We start from the raw sequence: 13,086 nt of genomic DNA, 5'->3' as shown, positions 1-13,086 counted from the left end.
TGACACAGAGAGGCGTGGCTTTTGCTGCCCCGGCTGGCCCTGTGCTGGAGGAAGGGGGCTGCTACGGTGATTTGCTGGCTCCTGAAGCTGGAGCCCAGCAGGGCAGAGAGATGGTGTGTATAACGAGGAAGGCTCACTGCCCTTCCCCGGAGCAACAACTTTCAGGATGCAAAATGTGGGGAAAATTGGGGTGGGATGGGGGATATAAAATGATACAGATCAGATCAAGATGATGTCATGTAACCAGGGACCTCGCACAGCCCTCCCCAAGTCACAGGGTAAAGTCAGAGAGTTGCAAATATGGAGCCAACATTGCCAGTCAAGCATCACACTCCTGCCTTCCGAGCTTGGATGGTAAGTCCTCAGAGTCCTTCTTAACACTGCACTCAGAGCAGCAACTCAGAACCGATCTGAGTCGGTGCACGAGATGCAAAGTAGGTTGTGCCTGATGCCCAGGAAAGATGCTGTTTGAAAGGAGATTCCAAGAAAGAAATTACCGCCTTGCTTACATCCTGGACCCTCGAACAGAGCAGAGAAGATGAACAGACCCACTGTGTCCTGGTGGGAAGCAAGTATTCAGCAAACAGAACATAGAGCGTCAGCTGAAGGTTTGGTTTACCTTCAGGTTCTTGGTCACAGGAATGCAGCTGGCAAAGGAATTCTGTGGACAACGGAGTAATGTATGTCAAGTGGGGCCCCCTGAGAACAGGGCCCCAGACTGGTAGGAGCTCTTCCCGCTCCTGCTCTGCTGGGCTGCAAAGCAGATGGAACCGGGACGGGTACATTCTTCCCGTGCAAACCTCAGCGGGTGGAGGGGGGGAAAAAAATAAATGAGTGTACGCCGCCACCTAGTGGTCAGCATAACACAACGCGGCTAAGGACGTAACAAAAAGTAACTGTCTAAAGAATGGATGGAAGAGAGGAGAAAAACGGTCATTATTTTATTTTAGTCTTTTCCAGCAAACTGGAACGCGCATTCCCGTTGTCTTTTTTTTTTTTTTTAACATAAAACGCAAGTATCCAAGAAAGAGAGTCGGAATAATACCCCTGACCAGAAAGTATGGATGGACTGGGAATTCAATTCAGGCCCCTTTGGAGCCCGTCCAGATGTTCAACCAGCTGGTCACACAGAGTCCCCTCCAGTCAATTACTTTTCTTGATGTTTCTAATCAACAGTATTATATATGTGATGCTATAAAGTTTTATATTTAATATTAGCTCATAACTCAGGATCCTAAACCAGATGTTTTGGGTGAGAAAGACATTGATGACTTATCAGTAGATTGAACCCAGGCCCCTGGCTGCTCTCCCGGCATTGTGCCAGCTGAGCTGTGAAGCAGAATGGTTGTCGCCTGCCGGCTGCTTTAGGTATGGTGGGGGTGGGGCGGGGGTGGGGCAAAAGATGGAACCAGAATTAGCGCAGAAAGCTGCATCCAAGATCTTGATGAGGTTTTTCGATCTCTCTCTCTTATCAAACAGGAGCTTGTAGCGTTGTCTTAAGTAAATAATAGTTATTTGCAGTCCTCTGAACCTACCCTCCTCCCCTTTCTAGCATTAGGACGCTGGCCAAGACATGGTGACTCGTGACTCCCACAGAACCAGCAGGAATCATGTCTTTGGATTTTTTTTTTTTCTTTTCTTTTGGAGAGAGATGACAAACAGGCAGAGAGGCAGGCAGAGAGAGGGGAGGAAGCAGGCTCCCCGCTGAGCAGAGAGCCCGATGCGGGGCTCGATCCCAGAACCCCGAGATCATGACCCCAGCGGAAGGCAGCGGCTTAACCCACTGAACCACCCAGGTGCCCCTGTCTTTGGATTTTTAACTGACTTTTCTTCCCAGAGACTGCCCGTTTGTACTTCCCCATCTAAGCTGTGGACCCAGTTGTAGGGGCGGAGATTGGGCAGAATGGGGAGCAGAAAACAAAGAAGCCTTCTGGGCTATGGTTTCAGGACCCCAAAGGAGAGGAGGAATTCCTGTCCCGCCACCCCTCTTGAGAACTGCCCTCCGATCTGTGGGGAAGGGACCAGAATTACTGCTGGGCCCCCAAGAAAGAGGTTCGATGGCTGGCTTCCTGGGTCAGAGTCCTGGGGGAGGCAACAGAGCCTGCCCAGGGGCTTGGGTGATCCCAGAGGAGCTAATCCCGGGAAAAAAAAAAAAAAAAAAGCAAGTGTTCAACACAGTGTTGCGTATATAGCAAGTGCTCGAAAAAACTGTAGCTTGAACAATTTTCAGGGTCCTGACATCTCAGATGACATGATTATCACCAAAGCCAGATCCCCTGTAGATGCTCCTTCAGCAAGGGGCAGTCAGCCCAGGTCACTTCTCCCCATTTCTACCTTTCCTCCTAACATCAGACGACTTTTAACTCAGTGTCTTAAACAAGCCAATCTAAACCAACACGGAATGGGGAGTGGGAATGTGTCCGATAGGCTAGGCCAGGCCACAGTACCAGAATGTTGAGTCAAACGTTATACTAGATATTTCTGTTGAGGTATTTTTTCAGGTAAGGGAAATATTTAGATAAGTAGACTTTGAATAACGCAGACCAGAGGACCTTTCAAAGCATGGGTGGGCCTTGTCCAATCAGTTGAAGGCAGGCAGCCTTCCGGCTTCATCCACAAGTCTTCTGGGTCTCTGGCCCGGCGGGCTCACCCTGCAGATTTCAAACTTGCCGGCTTCCATGTGTCCAGGGCGGATGCTCCAGGGGCCCCGGAGATCCGTCCGCCGCAGAGCTTTGCAAAACGGCGCCTGGCGATTTGCCAGAAGGTGTGTCTAGAGTGACTGATGGTAAACAGGAAGTACTACCTATTGGCTGTTGAACTATTGCTCTGCTGTGGGCACTTGGTAACAAGGTTAAGATTGGTGGATGCATATCGCTGTCTATGCTGATTGGCTTAGCTCCCCTATATAAGCCACGGCCATATGCCATAAAGCGCCTGGCTTTTTTGAAACCCAACCGGACGGAGGGTCGTTATTATCGCTGCTCCACGGCGATACCATGACCCTATAAGCCAATTCCTTCAAATAAATTGCTCTCTTCCTACCCCCTCCCCCACACAGACTCTCTGTTTACTGGTATATCTGGAGGAGCCTGACTGGTACACAAGGGTTCCACAGGAGCACAATGGACTCCACATCAACAGTTTCCCTCGGGGCCACACCACTCTGCCGGACTGGACGCAGAACACGGGGTGTCTGCTGGCGACATGCTGGGACACGGACTCGCTCTAGAGCTCAGTTTCTTCGTCTGCAGAACGAGGGGACTGGGTGATAGCAGGAAAGGCAACCAGAGTTAGCGCCCGGGCCACCTAGAATCCGAGCGGCCGCATCCGGAAACAGTGTTAAGAAGGATTCTGAGGGGGCGCCTGGGTGGCTCCGTGGGTTAAGCGGCTGCCTTCGGCTCAGGTCATGATCCCAGCGTCCTGGGATCGAGCCCCGCATCGGGCTCCTTGCTCGGCAGGGAGCCTGCTTCTCCCTCTGCCTCTGCCTGCCATTCTGTCCGCCTGTGCTCGCTCTCTCTCCCTCTCTGACAAATAAATAAATAAAATCTTAAAAAAAAAAAAAAAAAGAAGAAGGATTCTGAGGTAGTGTGCAGAGTGGGGCTAATGCAACCCCCCGCGGCCCCTCCTGTGTTCTTGTGGAGCCTGACCTCTTGGCATTTGGGAACTTGAATTTGCCGCCTTTGCTCTAGTAGCTTCTTCTCTTTCTTTGCTTCAGCTGGTTTCAGTCTGACTCATCGGCGGCTCCTGCTTGGGCTGTGTTTCTGGCTCGACTTTGTTTCTGGCTCCACCGCTCTGGTTTGGGGTGTCGGGAATGCAGCTGCCCTCTCTCTCTCTCTGGGTTGGGCCCCTGCACATTTTCCCGACGGCCCTAGTTTCCCCCGGAGATCTCGATGAGCTCCCGGGTTTTAAGTGACATCTGAATGTCCACGAATGCCAAATTTACGCAGACACTTTTGAGCTCGTCTCGAACGGCAGTGACACGTGCCACTCACTACGGGCTACGTCCATCCACGTGCGGCCGCTCAAACATAACATGACAGAAATGGGACCCTTGCTAGTCGCCCTAACCCTGTTCTCCTCTCTGCCTTCCGCCATCCCGCAAAAGGCAACATCATCTGCCGGCTCTGCGGGGCCCAGTCCTTGGAGTTCCCCTTGATTTCCGAGTTCCCTTTATTCCCCACGCACCCTGCACTGGCTCCCCACCCATGTCCTGTCCCTGAGGGCGGCACAGTCTGGAGGGGAGGACGCGTACAGGTTGACAAAGAGGGAGTGGGGGAGACCACGGTGAATTCATACTTGACCCTTAGCAAGCCTTTACCGCTACTGCTTCCTGTAATCCTCACCTCATCCTGGGGAGCTGCAAAACTTGTCGCAGGTGACCTGGCTGGTCTAGTTCATGCCCATGACCCCCCGAGTCCATGGGCTTGTGACAGCACCATGCCGTCTCCCCAGATGCCAGGTGTGCCATGGCCCCCTCCTCCGTGGACCCCTCCCAACACCCTGGGCCATTAGCAGGCACACAGCTGGATTCCCAGCATCCAGTCTCTTGTGTCTACCACCTCCCCGCCCAAACTTAGGATCCCCGCTATGGTGTTTCTCAAATTCACATGACCTGAGGAACCCCGATGCACGTAAAAATTCTGTCGAGGTCCCTGAGAATGTATCCAACAACCCCAGTGTGGGCTAAGAATTGAAGAGTAAACCTGGGTCCCTTGGGAGTTCCCGTGGTGCCAGCAGAACCAAGACCAGAAATGCCACGGCGGTCCCTCCATCTTCGGACGTCTGCTGGCTTCCAGGCACATCTCCTGCCCTTGTCCCCAGCCCTACTGCCTCCTGAATTAATGTTTCAGTGATGGCAGCTGTGTGGGGGGCTAAAGAGTGAGGTGGGGGGGGGATGGAGACAGGGGAAGCAGGGGACCCAGGTTTGCATCTGAACTCTTGTTAGTTACAAGCTTTGTAATCCCTGGCAGGTGGATCCCTTTGTGCCTCAGTTTCTCCTCTGTGAAATGGGGATTATAATAGCACACCCCCACCGGATGGTTGTGAGGGCTACGTGATTTATATATTTAAATTCACAGAGGCACGCCCGTCACGGAGTTGGCACTCTGTGAACCACTGTGGGTCGTTTTCCCGATATTCTCCCGTCTTCCGTGTCTCCAACCTGTTCCCTTGGCTAGAATAGCTTTCCCCACCTTGCCGTTTTAGAAGCCTCCTACTAATTTTTCACAATCGCAAGCATGCCCCGTGTCCCGTGAGAAGCCTTGCCTGACCCCATTCTTCGGCTCCCAGGGCATTCCTTCATTAACGCCCTCCTGCCTCAGGTGTTTCGTGGGGGACTGGATGGGGCTCCCCACCAAAAAAAGGAAGAAAAAAGTTGGGCCTGCAAAAATCCTTTTATTTCTCCCACCGGCCTTTGAGGCACTATGCTGGGTTGGCGGAAAATTCAGACCTGCTTGTTTCGGAATCCCTGGGTTTCCCAGGGGCCAAGTCAGGTTCATGGGAGTCTGCTCAGGCTGATGTAACAAAACACCAAATATTACATGTCAACAACAGACATGTAATTCTGACAGTTTCTGGAGGCTGGAAGTCCACGATCCAGGTTGGTTGTTTTTTGTTTTTTTTGTTTTTTTTTTTTTCCTCTGGAAGCTTGCCAACACCTGTCACCTGGCTGTGTCCTCTCTTGGACCGTGTCCTGGACTTGGACAGTGTGAGATCATCCCTGCTGTCTCTCTTGTGTCTTATCTCCTCAACTTATGAGGACACCAGTCCAAATGGATCAGGGCACACCCTCATGGCCTCATTTCAATTAATTGACCCCCATTTACTTACTGGCCTAATGCAGGGTCCTATATCCAAATACAGTCGCGTCCCGAGGTTACTCCAGGTCATGGCTTTAGCCCTAGAATTTGGGGGGAGCACAGTTCAGTCCATCACGTGGGGTACAGAGGAAGCTGACACATTTACCAAGGCAAATGGAGGGGAGACCATCTGGTCCTCAGTCATCAGGCCACAGGGACCTAAGATGCTTGCCATCTTGAGAAAGACCCTGGGTTCCGTCTGCCCAGAGGCCCCCAGCAGTCAGTCTTCCCCGAGTCTTACAGTCGGGGAGACTTTAAAGGTACCTCACTAGCTGCTTAAAGTGAGAGAGGGGAGATCCAAAGGAAGAAGAAGAAAATTTCAAAATAATGTGCTTTGCTGTGTTCCAAGTGTACAAAAATGACATAGATTGTTGGATGGACAGAGGGAAGGACAGATGATAGATGGGTCACGAAGCTTGTGTAGCAAATATTAACAGTGGGCTCTGAGTCCTGGGTGGATGGGTGTTCAAGGTAGGTTCAAGGTAGGTTCAGTATAAATTGGTGAGGGCAGGGGCGCCTGGGTGGCTCAGTGGGTTAAAGCCTCTGCCTTCAGATCAGGTCATGATCTCAGGGTCCTGGGGTTGAGCCCTGCATCAGGCTCTCTGCTCAGCAGGGAGCTTGCTTCCCCTCTCTTTGCCTGTCTCTCTGCCTACTTGTGACCTCTGTCTGTCAAATAAATAAATTAAATATTTAAGAAATAATAAAAATAAATAAATTGGTGAGGGCAAAATACTATGGTTCACATTTGTCAGCCTCCCTACAGTTTAGAAGCCTCTGGATGGATAGTGACTTCTTCTTCTTCTTCTTCTTCTTCTTTTAACTTAATTTTATTTTTTCAGTGTTCCAAGAGTCACTGTTTATTCACCACACCCAGTGCTCCATGCAAAAAATGCCTTCTCTTTATTGGAAACAGCAATTAGCATTTTGTCCCACTGAAAACAAGCCCCCAACCCAGGTGTGAGCTGCGGCCCTGGTGCGCCCTCTAGTGTCCAGAGAGGGCGTCGCAGCCCTGGGGACCGTTTCTCCGTGACCAGGTCCCCCACGCAGACCCTGACACCTGCAGGCAGAGCGACACGGTGGGCAGACTGTAGAAGCCTCCCAGACAATGTTTCGTTGAGGACGTAAGATGGATCTTGAAGGTGTGCTGATAATCGTAACACTTAATTTCTCCAGCCTGGAGCTGTGGGAGCACACCACATAGGTTGGGGGAAGGGCTAGCCTCCCTCCAACTCAGAATATTCCTATAAAGCGGAGAGAGCCGTGCCTCATGGCCTCTCCCTCTGCTTCTAGGCGAGAGTTTGAATCCCTTCATTTCAGACTCTGGTTCAGATTTTACAGCTGGGACCCTAGGGAGAGAGGGCTCCCCGAGGTCTCCCTTGTAATGCTCCGGGAAGCAGATAAAGGGGGAACTGGGGGGCTGGGGGAGGAGAGGGTAGAGTGAGCTGTTAGGGGCTGAACTGAGGAGCACAGAGGAAAAGCTGTGTGAAGGCACAGAAAGAGGAGCCCCAGAAGACACCAACCCTGACGACCTTGACCTCGGATGTCCAGCCTCTGAAAGGTGAGGGAATTAATTTCTGTTGTCTAAGCCCGTAGTCTGTGGCATCACTGTTATGGCAGCTGGAGCAAAGGGACACCAGGCAGGCCCTCTATGCCATCAGTGGACACCTACTGAATCCCTCCACCACGACCCCAAGTCCCTGGCACTGTGCTTGCCAGAGAAGATCCAAAATGAACAAAGCGCAGGAGGCATTCACCGTGGTCAAGCTGTAGCCTCTCAGAGCCTGGGACAGGTTGAGCCCATTTTTCTTCTCATTCTTTCTTTCTTGACTCCTGGTATGTTAAAATATGCACCAGAGTCTTAAAAACTAGTATTCTTTCATTTGAAATCGAAGTGCAATTATCATATTGTGTTGTATTAATTCCAGGTGTACGATACAGTGATTCAACAATTCCATACATTTCTCAGTGCTCCTCATGCCAAGAGTGCTCTCAATGCCTTTTATCTGACCCATGGCCTCCCCTGGGCTCCCCACCTTCCTTCCTTCTGGCAAAACGGTGGTATTCTTAAAAACACAAAGGTACCTTTAACACACTCGGTGATGCAACAGAATGTTGTTATGCCCGAGAAAATGATGAGATTTATTTAAAAAATTGGTCTGCAGGACGGACGAAGATCTGCAAACAGCTTCCATAAAGGGCCACATTGTCAGAGTTCAAGGACATGTAAATAAAGGGCGTAGGTATGTGCCAATAAAGCTTTATTTACAAACACAGATGGTGGGCCGGATTTGTCCCCAGGCCTTTTCTTGCTGACCTAGGGTATGGACACCGCCATCCGGGAAGGACACCCAAGTTTAAAGTTGTATGAAAAGTACTTCCGTTCAATCCTGCTCATGTACTGACTGTGTAGAAATACTTATACATCTGAGTCCCTCTCTGAACCGGGAGGGAGTGTAGGCCAAAGCATCTGAATCCTATCCCTAGGCACTGATAAACGGGCCTGTTGGTGAGGCCTGTGGGCTGTGAAGTCAGGCAGATGTGTGGACAATAAGCAATTTACTGAGCTTGTGAGCCTGCTTTCCCATCTGTGAAAGGGGGTAAGGACAGCACCTAGCAGATTTGTGAGGAGTATTAAGTGAAGTGATGCATGTGGAGTGTTAGACCAGTAAGCAAAGCCTGCAGAAGGCTCTTCCTGCCTTCGAGGGGAGGCGAGCAATGAGACAGCCCCCCGGGGAATGTAGCCGGGGATGCTAAATCTAAGAAATTCCTACTTGAGTTGTTTCAAAGTTCTTAGTGACAAGGAATTAGGGACAAGTTTTTGAGAACCGGCTGAGGAACCCGAGGGCAATATAATTTCTCTTTGGAAGACTATGATTTGTTTCAGACTTTGGCTTAAGACAATCTTGAGTCGTCCGCTTCCTGCAGGGGTGGGGGAGGTAGGTCGAAAGCAGGAACACCTGAGTTAGACCCGGTGAAGACAAAATCATTGTCTACGTTCCCGTAGAACATTTTCCTCTGCTCTGGGGCCACATCCCCAGCCCAGACCCCAAGACAGCATCTTGGAGCTGTGGGGGGATAAGATTTTGTTGGTCCTTTTCGTATGCGTACACCAAGGTCTTAGCACAAGATCAAGAACCTGTATAAGCTCCACGTGTTGATTGGATAAATATGGGAATGAATATGTATGGAGAAGGTCAATGGGGTGGGATCTAGTGCCCTTCCCCTTGAATCTAGGTGGGTCTGATTGTGACTTGCTTAGACCTTAGCCTAGTGATTCCGGAGCACGGACCGGTGTTTTACATTTGCCTTATTGGGAAGCTCAGCCCGACTACCGGATGAGAAGGTTTTGGTGGAGGATGAGTCCGCTTGAAGGTGTCCCCCCAAACCCTAGCGAGCATCAGGGCCCCAGACAGGGGAGGGGGGCCAGGCAGGAGCCTCCAGCCACTGGGGTACCCCCGCAGCCACCACAAGGGACAAAGAGGATAAGCCATCCTCCGTGAGCAAAACTGTGAACATTGAAATGATTGGCGGTGGTCTTCATGCCCTTTGACTTTGGGGGTCATTGTATGTATACACAGCAACGGACAACATTAAGAGGCTCGATGCTAGAGGAAGTAGTTGGGTTGTAGAAAATGCTGATATCGCTGGAAAGCCCAGGGCCTCCGTGTCCTTCTCCTGCTGCTCTCCTGTCAGGCTCCCTCTACTCCCAACTTCTGTCTCTGACTCTCTGACTCCTCCTTCTGGAAGCACGGGTCAGACCATCCCATCTGAGAACTAACGTCTATTGCTGTCTGGATCCAGTGTTGGCCCCTGTTCAACAGCAGGGGCGTGGATTCACTGAAGCTACTACTGTGTTCTTCCTAATTTCCTAGTGTTACTTGCCTTCCATAATCAGGCCCTATCCCAGGAGCTGATGATACAGCGGAGAACCAGACTGACAGATGCAACCAGACGGATAATTCGTGGGATTTGCATTCCAGGATAAAAGAAGGTGGGGAAACTCTGGGCTGTTGTCTTCTTGTTTTAGGCATAATAATTGGGACCCAGAGCGTCATTGCAGAAAGGCATCCCAGGCCCTGGAGCCAACCCAATAACTACCAACTTGCCCTACTTTCTTCACCCATCTCTTGGAATTTTATGCAAACAGATGACCCACAGTGATTCTTCTATGCAGTTTGGGATTATTCTGACACGAGCTTAGGGAACCAGCAAAACAGAACCACAATTTGTTTTCATGTGTGGAATTTAGTATTTTTTAAGAAGGATCAAAGTATTCCTCAAGGGGTGCCTGGGTATTATGGTCGGCTAAGCATCCACTCTTGATTTCTGCTCAGGTCGTGGGTCATGATTTCGGGGTCCTGAGATGGAGGCGAGAAGTCCCCTGGAGATTCTCCCTCTCGCTTTGCCCCCTCCCCCACCATGCATGCTCTCTCTACAATCATTTCTTTTTTTTTTTTCTTCAAAGATCTTATTTGAGAGAGAGAGGATGAGAGAGAGCGAGAGAGAGAGAACAAGAAGGGGAGGGTCAGAGGGAGAAGCAAACTCCCTGCTGAGCAAAGAGTCTGATATGGGACTCGATCTGGGGACTCCAGGATCATGACCTGAGCCGAAGGCAGTTGCTTAACCAACTGAAGCACCCAAGCGCCCTAAAATCAATTCTTATTTTAAAAAAAAGAAAGAAAAAGCATTCACTAAAGGAAAAAATAGTATTTTATTGCATCAACTTTAAAAAAAAATTAGCAGTTTGTTTTGTTCCCCGCCCCCTTCGGCCAGTTTTATTAGATGTAATTGACATATAATATCACATAAGTTTAAGCTGCAGGAGAGGACAATTGAAGTCTATATTGCAAAACGATTACTACCATGTGACTAACATTCATCACCTCACAGTTATTTGTGTGTGTGGTGGTCTGAACTTTTAAGATCTACTCTTAGTGACTTTTGGGGAGCCAGAGTGTCTCAGTGGGTTAAGCCTCTGCCTTCAGCTCAGGTCATGATCTCAGGGTCCTGGGATCAAGGGGCTCTCTGCTCAGCGGGGAGCTTGCTTCCCCCTCTCTCTGCCTGCCTCTCTGCCTACTTGGGATCTCTCTCTGTGTGTCAAATAAATAAAATTTTTTTAAAAATCTACTTAGTGACTTTCAAATATATAGTACTGTTAATTATAGTCACCTTGCTGCATGTTAGATTCCCAGAACTTATAAAGGAGTTTGAATCCTTTGAACACCTTCACCCCCCAGCCCTGGGGTAACCACCAACTTACTCTGTTTCTAGTGATGTGGTTTTTGAATATAGGTGAGGTTCGGTGGGGTGAGGTCTGGAGTTGATGACCAAGGAAGAATTCTTGGGACCTCTTTGGTGCAAAAACGGTGATTTTATTAAAGCATGGGGACAGGACCCGTGGGCAGAAAGAAGGGCTGCCCCCAGGATCATGCAGAGTAGTGATGATATACCTGAGAGTTGGGAGAGGTAAGAGAAAAAGGGAGGTTTTAAAAGAACTTCCATATGCTAAAGAGGACCCACCTGCAAATACTTAGACCACACCAGAAGTCTTGCCATTGTCCAAGTAAATTCATTTTCCCTTCCAGCAAGGTATTGACCTTAAGATGGTTGGGAGGTCCCTGGAACAATGTCATACAGTTCCCACCCAGAGTTAGGGGGTGGGTTTCAGGGCATCAGCTCAGGCTTTGTCCTCAGCTTGCCTTCTACTCCTTCATCACTACTTCAGTTCTTTATTCAAATTTCCATCTATAACTGAGATCATGCAGTATGTCTCTCTGACTTCTCACTCTTAGCATAATGCCCTCAAGTTCCATCCATAATGTTGCAAATCCTTGTTTGCTGACTGAATAATGCTGCATATATATACATATATATGCAATAATTATACTTGATGTGTACTATTGTATATATACAAACTATGTATATTATACAATTATAGTTACAAGTCTATATATTTATACACAGATATACATATATCACATTTTGTTTATCCATTCCCCCATCAGTGGACACTCAGGTTACTCCAGGTCCTGCTTACTGCAGTGAACATGGGCTCCATCTATCTCTTCCAGACAGTGAATTCATGTCCTTTGGATATATGCCCAGAGTGGGGATTGCTGGATTCTATGGTTCTATTTCTAAATTCGTTTAGGGGCACCTCCCTATAGTTTTCCCTAGAGGCTGCACCAGTTTACATTCCCACCACCTATGCTCAAGTTTCCCTTTTCTCCACATCCTGCCAACACTTGCTTCACCTTTTTTTTTGGGGGGGGGGGGTGTTTGTTTCATCTTTTTGGTAAAACCAAAGGTGTGAGGTGGTATCTTGTGGGTTCCATCTGCCTTTTCCTGGTTAGTGCTGTTCAGCACCGTTTCATGCACTTGTTGGCTATTTGTAGGCCTTCCTCAGAAGAAAAATGTGTATCCCTTTGCCCATCTTTAAATTGGAATTGGGGGTGGGGGTTTGAACCATAGTTCCTTACAGAATTTGTGTATTAATCCTTTATCAGACACATGGTTTGAAAATCTTTTCTCTCATTCTATAGGTTGCCTTTTCATTGGGCAGAACAGGTATTGCCTTTATTTCAAGATTTTATTTAGTTGACACAGCAAGCGAGCACGAGCGGTGGTGGGGGGTGAGGGGTGGGGAAAGCAGCATCAGGAGAGGGAGAAGCAGGCTTCCCTCTGAGCAGGGAGCCTGCTGCGGGCTCCATCCCACGGACCCCAGGATCAGGATCTGAGCCCAAGGCAGACCCTTCACCCACCAAGTCACCCCTGTTGTCTCTGTTTTGAATACTTGTGGGGGGTGGCAGTGCCACAGTCCTTTCTCGGCTTAAGGCCTTTACAGGCGACAGTATTTTCCCGACCCTCGCCGGCGGGCGACTCCAAACACAGGACGCAGGGCTGCAGCTGTGCGCGGACCTTCCCGCGCCGGTTCCGCTTTGGGCGGGGGGGGGGGGAGCCTGCAGGTGAACCACCCTCCACGTTTCACGCTGCTCCTCGGAGCTCGAGAGGCTTTAACTGAGCTCCGGCTCGGCGAGAAATCCTCATCGGCGGTGGGAGGGGACAGGAAGTCCTCTTCTGCTCTGCAAAGGGCTTGTCCTGGGACATCAGCCCAGCGACGCCCCCCCCCGCCCCGCCCCGCCCCAGCGTCTCTTCGGCCGCTGTAGGTCGTTCCAAGGTATTTTGCGTGACTTAAAAGCCTGTTATTTCCCTTTCGTTATTGCTACTG

Source organism: Mustela putorius, unplaced genomic scaffold (assembly GCF_011764305.1).
Source record: "Mustela putorius furo isolate JIRA1106 unplaced genomic scaffold, ASM1176430v1.1 tig00000695_pilon_pilon_pilon, whole genome shotgun sequence".
NCBI classification, from domain to species: domain Eukaryota; kingdom Metazoa; phylum Chordata; class Mammalia; order Carnivora; family Mustelidae; genus Mustela; species Mustela putorius.
This window is presented reverse-complemented; position numbering follows the sequence as displayed.